The sequence below is a fragment of the Schistocerca serialis genome, chromosome 7 (assembly GCF_023864345.2).
Source record: "Schistocerca serialis cubense isolate TAMUIC-IGC-003099 chromosome 7, iqSchSeri2.2, whole genome shotgun sequence".
Taxonomy (NCBI): domain Eukaryota; kingdom Metazoa; phylum Arthropoda; class Insecta; order Orthoptera; family Acrididae; genus Schistocerca; species Schistocerca serialis.
In genome coordinates, this window is record NC_064644.1 from 348,958,807 (window position 1) to 348,974,804 (window position 15,998).

Consider the following 15,998-nt stretch of genomic DNA (forward strand, 5'->3'; position numbering starts at 1 on the left):
AGCGGTGTTTCTAATGGTGACATGTGCATTGGGGGCTGGATCAACAAGGAGTTGGGTGGTATCCTCTTTTTGGATGAGAGCAGATTCAGTCTGAGTATTGATTCTAGACGTATACTCATATAGTGAGAGCCTGGAACAAGTAATGGATCCAGGAACACTGTTAACCATGATTGTTTTGGTGGCCCAGGTGTTATGGTGTGGGGAGGTATTATGTTACATAGGTGTATCGACATCCAAATATTTGAACATAGTACACTCACCAGTCAGTGTTACTGTGACACTGTATTTCCTCCTGTAAAAAATCCCTATGTTTCACAATTTAAGGAATCAAATCATTGTGTTTAAAGCAGACTTATATCTTTGAAATCAAATAATATCTATTTTTGATTTTTGTTCTGTTTTTTGTAAAAATTAGTCTTCTTCTTGCTGTCTTTTGTCTCCACACCACAAAGCTGTAAGGTCCTGTGTCTTTTATTATCTGTAATTTGGTTTGAATGACTAAAATAATTAAGCTTATCTGCATTTTCATTTGATAATACCCTGGCTAATTCCATCTCCTAATAATATTTAAAACTTGTATCTGTGTTTTAGTGAGCTAAGTAAGTTGGTAGTGATTGGTTTGGTGACGCATAATGTGCTTTGCTGTACAAAATGTATGATCTACAAGACCAATAAACAAATAAAACAAAATAAAATAATGCACAGAACCAACAGTGACTATCATGACTCTGACACAAGATCAGAACATGATTTGCATGTGGATGGAAAACTTGAGCCTAGTATAAAAAGGTGTACACTACTTAAGCAAAAAGGTCTTTAATGCACTTCCTATGAACATAAAAAATTTTACTAATGTAATACCACATTTTCAAAGTAAATTTAAAGAATATCTTCAGAAGTGTTCTTTTTTACTCTATTGATGAGTTCTTTGACATAAACACTTCTATATTCTAAGTCAGATATGACACATTGACTTGTAATAGTTGTGTTACCACTTTGTAACTGAACATGATGATCTATGTCAGAATAACAATGTACTTGGCTTCTAGAAAAGTTATAACTTAATATGGAATAATTGTGATTTATTATTGAATTGTTTTATTCCTCTGTTTTACTTTAGGAAGTGCCTAGGCTTGTAAATGTTAACATAATTTGTTCCTTTTACATACATTCCAATTTGTATCTATTAGCCTCTATAAGTAGGCTACTGTTCTCATGTATAATTATGACTTGCTCCACATCCATACAATTCTCTTGTATACATGGAAGAACCCTGGAGATACTAGAAGGTTTCAGATAGATTATATAATGGTAAGACAGAGATTTAGTAACCAGGTTTTAAATTGTAAGACATATCCAGGGGCAGATGTGGACTCTGACCACAATCTGTTATGAACTGTAGATTAAAACTGAAGAAACTGCAAAAAGGTGGGAATTTAAGGAGATGGGACCTGGATAAACTGAAAGAACCAGAGATTGTACAGAGTTTCAGGGAGAGCATAAGGGAACAACTGTCACAAATGGGGGAAAAAATACAGTAGAAGAAGAATGGGTAGCTTTGAAGGATGAAATAGTGAAGGCAGCAGAGGATCAAATAGGTAAAAAGACAAGGGCTAGTAGAAACCCTTGGGTAACAGAAGAAATATTGAATTTAATCGATGAAAGGAGAAAATATAAAAATGCAGTAAATGAAGCAGGCAAAAAGGAATACAAACGTCTCAAAAATGATATTGACAGGAAGTGCAAAATGGCTAAGCAGGGATGGCTAGAGGACAAATGTAAGGATGTAGAGGCTTATCTCACTAGGGGTAAGATAGATACTGCCTACAGGAAAATTAAAGAGAACTTTGGAGAAAGGAGAACTACTTGCTTGAATATCAAGAGCTTTGATGGAAACCCAGTTCTAAGCATAGAAGGGAAAGCAGAAAGGTGGAAGGAGTATATAGAGGGTCTATACGAGGGCGATGTACTTGACAATATTATGGAAATGGAAGAGGATGTAGATGAAGATGAAATGGGAGATATGATATTGCGTGAAGAGTTTGACAGAGCACTGAAAGACCTGAGTCGAAACAAGGCCCCCGGAGTAGATAACATTCCATTAGAACTACTGACAACCTTGGGAGAGCCAGCCCTGACAAAACTATACCATCTGGTGAGCAAAATGTATGAGACAGGCGAAATACCCTCAGACTTCAAGAAGAATATAATAATCCCAATCCCAAAGAAAGCAGGTGTTGACAGATGTGAAAATTACTGAACTATCAGTTTAATAAGTCACAGCTGCAAAATACTAACGCAAAATATTTACAGACGAATGGAAAAACTGATAGAAGCCGACCTCGGGGAAGATCAGTTTGGATTCCGTAGAAATGTTGGAACACGTGAGGCAATACTGACCCTACGACTTATCTTAGAAGAAAGATTAAGGAAAGGCAAACCTAATTTTCTAGCATTTGTAGACTTAGAGAAAGCTTTTGACAATGTTGATTGGTATACCCTCTTTCAAATTCTGAAGATGGCAGGGATAAAATACAGAGAGCGAAAGGCTATTTACAATTTGTACAGAAAGCAGATGGCAGTTATAAGAGTCAAGGGGTATGAAAGGGAAGCACTGGTTGGGAAGGGAGTGAGACAGGGTTGTCAATCTGTATATTGAGCAAGCAATAAAGGAAACAAAAGAATAATTCAGAGTAGGTATTAAAATCCATGGAGAAGAAATAAAAACTTTGAGGTTCGCCAATGACATTGTAATTCTGTCAGAGACAGCAAAGGACTTGGAAGAGCAGTTGAATGGAATGGACAGTGTCTTGAAAGGAGGGTATAAGATGAACATCAACAAAAGCAAAACGAGGATAATGGAATGTAGTCGAATTAAGTCGGGTGATGCTGAGGGAATCAGATTAGGAAATGAGACACTTAAAGTAGTAAAGGAGTTTTGCTATTTGGGGAGCAAAATAACTGATGATGGTCGAAGTAGAAAGGATATAAAATGTAGACTGGCAATGGCAAGGAAAGCGTTTCTGAAGAAGAGAAATTTGTTAACATCGAGTATAGATTTATGTGTCAGGAAGTCGTTTCTGAAAGTATTTGTAAGGAGTGTAGAGATGTATGGAAGTGAAACGTGGATGATAAATAGCTTAGACAATAAGAGAATAGAAGCTTTCGAAATGTGGTGCTACAGAAGAATGCTGAAGATTAGATGGGCAGATCACATAACTAATGAGGGGGTATTGAATAGAATTGGGGAGAAGAGGAGCTTGTGGCACAACTTTACTAGAAGAAGGGATCGGTTGGTAGGACATGTTCTGAGACATTGAGGGATCACCAATTTAATATTGGAGGGCTGCATGGAGGGTAAAAATCGTAGAGGGAGACCAAGAGATGAATACGCTAAACAGATTCAGAAGGATGTAGGTTGCAGCAGGTACTGGGAGATGAAGAAGCTTGCACAGGATAGAGTAGCATGGAGAGCTGCAGCAAACCAGTCTCAGGACTGAAGACCACAACAACAACAACAACAACTGTATCTGAGGAACACGAATAAATTCATAAATAAAATTACAGCTTTGTATGTCAGCTTTATGATGATGTCCCATCATTTTGTTAATGGTCATAGTTATTGTGATACTTGCATTTAAATAGGACACTGCATGAAATGCAAAAAAGTTTCCAATGAGAAATAGAGGTCACTAGGATTTTGCATTTGGTCCACATTACGTAATATGTTGCTGTGTATGAAATTTATCTAACATACTGAATTTTTCTTCAGACTTGGGTAGAGGTCTCTATCTGTCACAAATCTCAAGAAAATTTATCTTATTTAGCTCACTCATTTGTGATTATGAGTGCCAGTGATAAAGCCAGAATGAAATATCTATAACATGCCTCATATCTCATAAATGGTTTGAGATATCAAAAATGAGATTTTGGCAAACGATAACATCTAATGAGGAGGTACTTTGCCATATTGTTATCAAGCAAAACTTCTTATGTACCATGTTCCACTAACTACAGACTTTTTTGATGAAAGAATGTAATTTTTAAGCCCATCAATAGCTGGTGAAACAAGAAATGCTGCAGGTTTTGGAACAACATAAGTGAAGTAATTACATGTTTATTTGAGTACCAGTTGTGTGCTTTTTCATAAACTATTGATCTTATTTGTCTTCAGTTCTTCACTTAATAAACTAAATAAAGCACTGCTTCAGGATTGTCTTGCAATGGCATCTGCATGACGTGTTAATGACATGACACTTGTAAAGCCCTTGCACAGAAGCAAATTTTACCACGTTATCAAGAGAAATGTAGATTTTATTCAAAATTTTGCCACCTACGATGCTTCTCCGAGAGCTACAAATGGTTAATAACTCTGGGAAAAATAAATTACAATTTTTTTTGCATTTTTATGGAATTCCTTTTAGATAACAGCCAAAGCAGAGGTGACAGTAGATATTTTTGGATAGTGACTATGACAGTGTGCGAGTGGAGGGGCTTCACTTAATGGGCATAGGCTTCAATTTAGAAAGGCAATTCCCTTCCAGTGCTTGGCATTTCCCCTACAGTGTGCTGACTGCCTGCCCATAACCCCCACCGATAGTGCTCTCCCCACATTTGTGGATCCACCAGGTATGTTATTCTGTGCCCACTTTACAATAACTGGAATGAGACAAAACACACTTGCACAAAGATAATGTGCAAAACTGTAGGACTGAAGGAAACTGGAGGTGGTAGAATCCTGCTATGAATATCATTGCAGCAGTGGAAGAACCCTGCCCCACAACATCAGATACAACAAACTTAGTTGGCCCCCTTGTGCCCTTAAATGTTGGCTGTAGGGTGGAAAGCGGTCCAGTTACACTGCTGTCACTAAGTGCTCAGCATGTCAAATGTGGCCCACCAAGTGTTATTAAGATAAGGAAGGATGGTAACAAATATCAAACCAGTTACCATCATGTCAGACAAGGACAATACAAAGATACAATAATTGAAATTAACAAAACACACTTCCACGAAGATCATGTACAAAGCTGTATGACTGAAGCAAACTGGTGATCACAGGACCTTGAATATTTTTGAGGTGGTGGAAGAAATCTGTCTCACAACATCAAATACAACAAACTACATTCAGCAACATTGTGCTCTCAAATTTTGCCATGGGCTGGACTGGGGGCAAGTAAAGTAACTCCGTAAATCTATTGCAATACATAAATGATATGGACATTACGGAATAATTAATGACTGACCATTACAAATGCCATGATCGTAGTAAAGAAATTATTGAATCTACTGTACCTGCTATTATAGAGAAAGTTCCAATTACAATTGTTTTAGAAATGAGATCTAGGATGAATGTTACATCACCCAATTTTTTTAGTAATATTCATAAGGTCTCAAAGTACATACATTTCATCTACAGAATTGTAAGATTATTGGAACTATTGGTGTTAAGTCCCAAAATATCAAAACGAAAACACAGGTGGAACTTGGAATAGGATATGTGGTTATCAAATATCCAATGCTAATAGTAAATGGGTTGATTGTAGAATGCATTTTTGGTATTGATTTCCTAAGGGAGAAAGACACAATGATCAACTTCTCCTCAGCCAAATACTGATGGCCAAAATATAGTCGTTAACTTAGTAAAAACAAAGATAGAGGGTGGTAAATAGTGCCTGGGCTTAAAGGTAAAGCTCTTTAAAATGTAGACAGCATGCATTGGTAGTACACCTTCACACAGCAGTGCAATTAAGATTACTCAAAATCGAGTAAAAGATAAGGTTATACAGCTTACAACCATTGACTTCTTGAGCAAGCAGGGTTAAATAAATTGCTTTTTAAGTATGTAGCTGTATTTGAGGAAAAACCTGGTAAAATTAACACGTATCAATACCAAATGGAAATTTGCTGCCATGAGGTACACTTTCAGAATGCATACTCCATATCATGGAACAAGAGAGCAGTGGTCATCTATGAAATAAGGCAAATAAAGTGTGTTAAATCATATGCTACAAAGTCAACTATAGCAGGTCCAATCATTGTAAATAATTGCATACCCACGGCTGGCAAGCATGCCAACTTGCTGTCAGGCAATGCATCATATTTCATTTGTTGACTGTGGGAAACATTTCTATATGAATATGAAATTAAACAAATTAGTAATATCATGATTTCACTGAAAAGAAAGCCCCACATTGCTTGTGGGATAGAATAGCTAGAGTTATTTGAACAGAATGCAAACAATTTGACACTGTACGCAGCACAATTCATTCCAGCTGAACTAGTATACAAGACAGAAGAGAAGAATGAATGGACCAACCCACTCCCACATCTTCAGAGAGAAGAATCCAGCCTTTTCACTCTCCATTGATGACTTTTGTGTCTGATGCAAGTCACATGTAATTCAACATGTACCAGTATTAATCAAATTTCAGACTATTACACAAAGCAGCAGAAATTTAATTCCATAAATTAATTTCAAAGCCTATGATCTTTTTCATAATAATATTATTCTCTTGCTACCCTTAATGTGATGCACCCTTATTTTGCAAACGATTATGAAATTCGCACAGGTGTGAGTACAATGTAGCACTATATGCATTCTCAGGAGTGTGTTTGGCCCTCACTTTATTTTTAACTATGTTAATGCACAACCATATTAAACAGTGCAGGTGGAGGAGCTCTTGGCATGAGAGAATATTCAGGAAATTGACTGGACTGGCCATTCCCCTCTTAAATTCCATCAAGCACATATGGGATGCATTGGGGAGATGTACTGCAGTAAGTTCAGATGCACCAGTAACCTCCAACAGTTGTCAGTTGAGCTGATGGTGGAATGACACACCCTGCACAACAGCTCCTTGTCAACCTTGCCATGTAATGAGCCACATTGGCTCGAACATTGGTTATTCCATCAAAGTGTTGTCCCTCATGTGAATTTCTGCACTTTATTTTGTGGTATGTTCATATTGATAATACCAAGTCCCATCACCCATTATAATTTCTTACACAAAAGAATTGTCTACATTTTGCATTTCAATCAAGTCACAGGTGTCCATGCATCATTGTTTTTGTTTGATCGTTAAGGTGTGTGGGACAAACTTTGCACACACTTTTCTCTTCTTCAAAACATTGTGGAGAGTATTTTTAATGCTTCATTTAGAGAAGTTGCTTCATTCTGATTTGCAATACAACAATGTTAACACACTGTGGCTGCAGATCCACTACTTAACACTGCCTGCTCACAACTGACAAGTTGAATTAATATTTGTTGCTTATAGTTGTTAGTTCATAGTTACACCATAGTCACTGTGCAGACTCACATATACACCAGGAATAAAATCAGTCTCTTTGGACCAATTGCATACCCATGAGTGGAGACTCTGAGGAGACCAAGATTGCCAGATTGCATTCATAACCCAGTTCGTGATGTGTTGGTCTGTGGTGACTCTAGGTTCATAACACAATCACCTTTGGCTTGCATAGCTAGTAACTAGGACAGCAACAATCGCGTGTTGATCATGGTGACTGTGCCCTGTCTTTAAGGTCTCTGTGATGATATTTTTCAATAAGATTGAGCAACACTGAATGTGAAAAGGAAAGGAGGAGATGGACAGAGAGTGTGGGGTGGAGGAGATGATCAGAGAGAAGAGGAGGAGATGGATAGAGAGAGAGGAATGGAGGAAATGGACTAATGGAAAGTTGTAATAAATACATACCTAGGCAATGCTGATTACTGAGCTTTTCAGTAAATAAAACGCGGGCTACGAACTGTGGATTTTCAGCAGCCCATGTCTCAACAGGCTTTGGTTTCTGGACTTATCATTAACAGAAATTTTTCCTCTAGTTTTTGTCAATACTATCTCTGCCAGAGTATGTGACACCTTTGCACACACTGTATAAGCTCCTAACAGATCAAAACGAAAATTTCTGTTCCGACACTGACAATGTTGAGTGTTTATGGAAAAAGTTCAAGGCAATCGTAAAACGCGTTTTAGACAGGTACGTGCCGAGTAAAACTGTGAGGGACGGGAAAAACCTACCGTGGTACAACAACAAAGTTAGGAAACTACTGCGAAAGCAAAGAGAGTTTCACTCCAAGTGTAAACGCAGCCAAAACCTCTCAGACAAACAGAAGCTAAACGATGTCAAAGTTAGCATAAGGAGGGCTATGCATGAAGCGTTCAGTGAATTCAAAAGTAAAATTCTATGTACCGACTTGACAGAAAATCCTAGGAAGTTCTGGTCTTATGTTAAATCAGTAAGTGGCTCGAAACAGCATATCCAGACACTCCGGGATGATGATGGCATTGAAACAGAGCATGACACGTGTAAAGCTGAAATACTAAACACCTTTTTCCAAAGCTGTTTCACAGAGGAAGACCGCACTGCAGTTCCTTCTCTAAATCCTCGCACAAACGAAAAAATGGCTGACATCGAAATAAGTGTCCAAGGAATAGAAAAGCAACTGGAATCACTCAACAGAGGAAAGTCCACTGGACCTGACGGGATACCAATTTGATTCTACACAGAGTACGCGAAAGAACTTGCCCCCCTTCTAACAGCCATGTACCGCAAGTCTCTAGAGGAACGGAAGGTTCAAAATGATTGGAAAAGAGCACAGGTAGTCCCAGTCTTCAAGAAGGGTCGTCGAGCAGATGTGCAAAACTATAGACCTATATCTCTGACGTCGATCTGTTGTAGGATTTTAGAACATGTTTTTTGCTCGAGTATCATGTCGTTTTTGGAAACCCAGAATCTGCTATGTAGGAATCAACATGGATTCCAGAAACAGCGATCGTGTGAGACCCAACTCGCTTTATTTGTTCATGAGACCCAGAAAATATTAGATAGAGGCTCCCAGGTAGATGTTTTCTTGACTTCCGGAAGGCGTTCGATACAGTTCCGCACTGTCGCCTGATAAACAAAGTAAGAGCCTACGGAATATCAGACCAGCTGTGTGGCTGGATTGAAGAGTTTTTAGCAAACAGAACACAGCATGTTGTTATCAATGGAGAGACGTCTACAGACGTTAAAGTAACCTCTGGCGTGCCACAGGGGAGTGTTATGGGACCATTGCTTTTCACAATACATATAAATGACCTAGTAGATAGTGTCGGAAGTCCCATGCGGCTTTTCGCGGATAATGCTGTAGTATACAGAGAAATTGCATCATTAGAAAATTGTAGCGAAATGCAGGAAGATCTGCAGCGGATAGGCACTTGGTGCAGGGAGTGGAAACTGACCCTTAACATAGACAAATGTAATGTATTGTGAATACATAGAAAGAAGGATCCTTTATTGTATGATTATATGATAGCGGAACAAACACTGGTAGCACTTACTTCTGTAAAATATCTGGGAGTATGCGTGCGGAACGATTTGAAGTGGAATGAGCATATAAAATTAATTGTTGGTAAGGCGGGTACCAGGTTGAGATTCATTGGGAGAGTCCTTAGAAAATGTAGTCCATCAACAAAGGAGGTGGCTTACAAAACACTCGTTCGACCTATACTTGAGTATTGCTCATCAGTGTGGGATCCGTACCAGATCGGGTTGATGGAGGAGATAGAGAAGATCCAAAGAAGAGCGGCGCGTTTCGTCACAGGGTTATTTGGTAACCGTGATAGCGTTACGGAGATGTTTAACAAACTCAAGTGGCACTCTCTGCAAGAGAGGCGCTCTGCATCGCGGTGTACCTTGCTCGCCAGGTTTCGAGAGGGTGCGTTTCTGGATGAGGTATCGAATATGTTGCTTCCCCCTACTTATACCTCCTGACGGGATCACAAATGTAAAATTAGAGAGATTAGAGCGCGCACGGAGGCTTTCAGACAGTCGTTCTTCCCGCGAACCATACGCGACTGGAACAGGAAAGGGAGGTAATGACAGTGGCACGTAAAGTGCCCTCCGCCACACACCGTTGGGTGGCTTGCGGAGTATAAATGTAGATGTAGATATAGAACCTGTGTGTAGCGGGGGTGAGGGGGTCAGTTAAGGGGGTTGAATTGTCCACAGTTGTATTAATGCTTCATCGTGGCCCAAAAGGGCTCTTCATAGCAGTAGCTCCCACAACATGTGTGTCTCGACACCTCTTATGATTGCAGAATGTGCACCCTGTAAGTGCACCATAGTTACTGGGAACAAGCCCTTTGGGAGACGAAAATTTGCATTGGTGACGACGCAAAGTTCTGGAATTCGAAAATGAAAGCATTTTCATTTAGTCAGTGCAAGGCTGAGTCTAGCTGTGACATGCAGAATTTTGAGGAACAGTGTTACATCAAACATTATTGAACATAAAATGTGAACATCATGTACACTATGTGATCAAAAGTATCCGGCCACCATCAAAAACATACGTTTTTCATATTGGGTGCATTGTACTGCCACCTATTGCCAGGTACTCCATATCAGCGACCTCAATAGTCATTAGAAAACGTGAGACAGCAGAATGGGGCGCTCCACGGAACTCACAGACTTCGAACGTGGTCAGGTGATTACGTGTCACAAGTGTCATACGTCTGTGCGCGAGATTTCCACCCTTCTAAACATCACTAGGATCACTGTTTCCGATGTGATAGTGAAGTGGAAATGTGAAGGGACATGTACAGCACAAAAACATACAGGCCGACCTCATCTGTTGACCGAGACAGCTGACAGTTGAAGAGGGTCGTAATGTAGAAGAGCCAGACATCTACCCAGACCATCACACGGGAATTCCAAACTGCATCAGGATCCAGTGCAAGTACTATGGCAGTTAGGCGGGAGCTGAGAAAACTTGGATTTCATGGTCGAGCGGTTGCTCATAAGCCACACATCACGCCGGTAAATGCCAAACGACGTCTCTCTTGGTGTAAGGAGCGTAAACATTGGGCGATTGAACAGTGGAAAAACGTTGTGTGGAGTGACGAATCACAGTACACAATGTGGCGATCCAATGGTAGGGTGTGAGTATGGCGAATGCGTGGTGAACGTCATCTGCCAGCGTGTGTAGTGCCAACAGTAAAAATCGGAGGCTGTATTGTTTTGGTGTGGTAGTGTTTTTCTTGGAGGGGGCTTCTATCGCTTGTTGTTTTGCGTGGCACTATCACGGCACAGGCCTACACTGATGTTTTAAGCACCTTCTTGCTTCCCACTGTTGAAGAGCAATTTTAGGAAGGCGATTGCATCTTTCAATACAATCGAGCACCTGTGCATAATGTATGACCTGTGGCGGAGTGGTCCGTGTAATGGACTGGTCTGCACAGAGTCTAGACCTGAAACTTATAGAACACCTTTGGGTGTTTTGGAACGCCGACTTCATGGCATGCCTATCCGACCAACATCGACACCTCTCCTCAGTGCAGCACTCGGTGAACAATGGGCTGCCATTCCCCAAGAAACCTTCCACCACCTGATTGAACGTATGCCTGCGAGAGTGGAAGCTGTCATCAAGGCTAAGGGTGGGCCAACACCATATTGAATTCCAGCATTACCGATGGAGGGCACCATGAACTTGTAAGTCATTTTCAGCCAGGTGTCCGGATACCTTTGACCACATAGTATAAATGATAGATAATCAGTGCAAATTGTAGGGTGGAAGAACGTTAACTGACAATAAAGAGGAGACGTTGGTAGTGTTCGAGTTTAACGTTAATGACCGCATGTGAGTGTCAGGAAATAGTAACTGTCCTATTAGATGTTTCGCCTAAACTCTGCTGATTTTCATGGGGAAGTTTCTGGAATGGGTTTAATCAGAGTGAGGATGTTATTGTAAAAATTGTGACTAAGTTGAGCCTGAAGTGAGGCTGTGGGGGGATAAATGCTTCTTAAATAAACACTTTATGTACGGACTTGGCTCCTTCTTTGTTACTGAATACAAACGATGTGCATACTGTCATCTATTCAACTGCCACCAATAATAATGAAATTGCATTAAAACTGAAACAACTAAATAACTTTAGATGATCTCTAATTAAATTTATGAAGGCCAATGTCCATGAAATATAGGACAAAGAGTAGGTAGAAGCTTACAGTCTCGATATGAATAGGAGTGAACTGTTCTTTGCATTTTCATTTGTTGCATTAGATGGCTGCGTCATGACACCACACACAAAGTATTTATATTGCTCATTTACAACCTGAACACAGGCTTCAAGATTGCCTTTGTAGAGAATTCCCAATATACTCAAAAGCGCTCATGTATACTGCTTCACATGTTTGCACAAACCTCGTCAGTAAAGATGATTCATTATTGATAAGTTGCATTTGACATGAACGGATTTATGCCAGATGCGTAAGGAAGCACATAGTATACCTTTGTCGACTTACTGCTGGTGGTATGTCAGCCATTAGCCATGTCTTGTGTGGGAAACTTTCAGAGTTTGCCCCTGAAGAGTCATTTCGCACTACTTGGGGTCATGCCTCATAGCTCAAAAACTAACCATTTCAAGATTTACATTGATGAGACAAAACGTTATGACCACTGCCCATTCCTGTATCAAATGTTGGGCGCATGACGTGGTAAGAAAAGTACTGTATATAAGCAGAGCAGAGACAATGAGGAATCTTTCATTCTAGCAACAAGACGTGCTGTAAGTAGGGAAATCTAGTGATATAAGCGACTGTGATAATGGGCAGATTCCTGCTATGATCCGGTGCATAGGACTAGCACCTCAGAAAGGGCAACGCTGTTCAGTTCGCATGTTACTATCGTGAGAATCTACGGAAAGTGGATGGAAGGTTGTAAAACCTCAAGTACCTGAGCAAGTACATGACAAAGTGTTGGATGCCCTCACTTCTTGGTAGAATATGGAGGTCGAAGGCTTAGCTGCTCTGTAAATGGGAATAGGCGGCGTTCTTTGGCAGGTCTGATGGCAGAGTAGAAAGCTGGTACAGACTCAAGTCTTTGGAGCAGACCGTTCAGTGCACATGGTTTGACATGTGGCCTCACAGCAAATAAACCCTAAGTATTTCCACTGTGACCCAAAGAAATCGTCAAGTACGAGGGCAGTTCCATAAGTAATGCAACACATTTTTTTTCTGAAACAGGGGTTGTTTTATTCAGCATTGAAATACACCAGGTTATTCCCCAATCTTTTAGCCACACAACACTATTTTTCAACGTAATCTCCATTAAATGCTACGGCCTTACGCCACCTTGAAATGAGGGCCTGTATGCCTGCATGGTACCATTCCACTGGTCGATGTCGGAGCCAACGTTGTACTGCATCAATAACTTCTTCATCATCCGCGTAGTGCCTCCCACGGATTGCGTCCTTCATTGGGCCAAACATATGGAAATCCGACGGTGCGAGATCGGGGCTGTAGGGTGCATGAGGAAGAACAGTCCACTGAAGTTTTGTGAGCTCCTCTCGGGTGCGAAGACTTGTGTGAGGTCTTGCGTTGTCATGAAGAAGGAGAAGTTCGTTCAGATTTTTGAGCCTACGAACACGCTGAAGTCGTTTCTTCAATTTCTGAAGAGTAGCACAATACACTTCAGAGTTGATCGTTTGACCATGGGGAAGGACATCGAACAGAATAACCCCTTCTGCGTCCCAGAAGACTGTAACCGGCTGAGGGTATGGCTTTAAACTTTTTCTTGGTAGGGGAGTGGGTGTGGCGCCACTCCATTGATTGCCGTTTTGTTTCAGGTTCGAAGTGACGAACCCACGTTTCATCGCCTGTAACAATCTTTGACAAGAAATTGTCACCCTCAGCCACATGACGAGCAAGCAATTCCGCACAGATGGTTCTCCTTTGCTCTTTATGGTGTTCGGTTAGACAACGAGGGACCCAGCAGGAACAAACCTTTGAATATCCCAACTGGTGAACAATTGTGACAGCACTACCAACAGAGATGTCAAGTTGAGCAGTGAGTTGTTTGATGGTGATCCGTCGATCATCTCGAACGAGTGTGTTCGCACACTCCGACATTGCAGGAGTCACAGCTGTGCACGGCCAGCCCGCACGCGGGAGATCAGACAGTCTTGCTTGACCTTGCGGCGATGATGACACACGCTTTGCCCAACGACTCACCGTGCTTTTGTCCACTGCCAGATCACCGTAGACATTCTGCAAGCGCCTATGAATATCTGAGATGCCCTGGTTTTCCGCCAAAAGAAACTCGATCACTGCCCGGTGTTTGCAATGCACATCCGTTACAGACGCCATTTTAACAGCTCTGTACAGCGCTGCCACCTGTCGGAAGTCAATGAAACTATACGAGACGAAGCGGGAATGTTTGAAAATATTCCACAAGAAATTTCCGGTTTTTTCAACCAAAATTGGCCGAGAAAAAAAATGTGTTGCATTACTTATTGAACTGCCCTCGTACATTTGTAGTCGTCATGTAAACATCGACACTGGAACATGTATCAATCGAAAAGTGTCGCCTGGTCAGATTGAACACGTTTCACTTTTCTTGTTACACAACGTTGTTGGTAGTGTCCAGATACACCATCATCCAGGTGAGTGACTGGTCACACAGGCTGGTGGGGGTTGTATTATGCTTAGTGTTCACTTGGGCTTGCATGGGATCTGTGTTAGTATGAGGCATGTTCAGAAAGTAAATGTAGGCCTACTATATACACTCCTGGAAATGGAAAAAAGAACACATTGACACCGGTGTGTCAGACCCACCATACTTGCTCCGGACACTGCGAGAGGGCTGTACAAGCAATGATCACACGCACGGCACAGCGGACACACCAGGAACCGCCGTGTTGGCCGTCGAATGGCGCTAGCTGCGCAGCATTTGTGCACCGCCGCCGTCAGTGTCATCCAGTTTGCCGTGGCATACGGAGCTCCATCGCAGTCTTTAACACTGGTAGCATGCCGCGACAGCGTGGACGTGAACCGTATATGCAGTTGACGGACTTTGAGCGAGGGCGTATAGTGGGCATGCGGGAGGCCGGGTGGACGTACCGCCGAATTGCTCAACACGTGGGGCGTGAGGTCTCCACAGTACATCGATGTTGTCGCCAGTGGTCGGCGGAAGGTGCACGTGCCCGTCGACCTGGGACCGGACCGCAGCGACGCACGGATGCACGCCAAGACCGTAGGATCCTACGCAGTGCCGTAGGGGACCGCACCGCCACTTCCCAGCAAATTAGGGACACTGTTGCTCCTGGGGTATCGGCGAGGACCATCCGCAACCGTCTCCATGAAGCTGGGCTACGGTCCCGCACACCGTTAGGCCGTCTTCCGCTCACGCCCCAACATCGTGCAGCCCGCCTCCAGTGGTGTCGCGACAGGCGTGAATGGAGGGACGAATGGAGACGTGTCGTCTTCAGCGATGAGAGTCGCTTCTGCCTTGGTGCCAATGATGGTCGTATGCGTGTTTGGCGCCGTGCAGGTGAGCGCCACAATTAGGACTGCATACGACCGAGGCACACAGGGCCAACACCCGGCATCATGGTGTGGGGAGCGATCTCCTACACTGGCCGTACACCACTGGTGATCGTCGAGGGGACACTGAATAGTGCACGGTACATCCAAACCGTCATCGAACCCATCGTTCTACCATTCCTAGACCGGCAAGGGAACTTGCTGTTCCAACAGGACAATGCACGTCCGCATGTATCCCGTGCCACCCAACGTGCTCTAGAAGGTGTAAGTCAACTACCCTGGCCAGCAAGATCTCCGGATCTGTCCCCCATTGAGCATGTTTGGGACTGGATGAAGTGTCGTCTCACGCGGTCTGCACGTCCAGCACGAACGCTGGTCCAACTGAGGCGCCAGGTGGAAATGGCATGGCAAGCCGTTCCACAGGACTACATCCAGCATCTCTACGATCGTCTCCATGGGAGAATAGCAGCCTGCATTGCTGCGAAAGGTGGATATACACTGTACTAGTGCCGACATTGTGCATGCTCTGTTGCCTGTGTCTATGTGCCTGTGGTCCTGTCAGTGTGATCATGTGGTGTATCTGACCCCAGGAATGTGTCAATAAAGTTTCCCCTTCCTGGTACAATGAATTCACGGTGTTCTTATTTCAATTTCCAGGAGTGTATATATATATA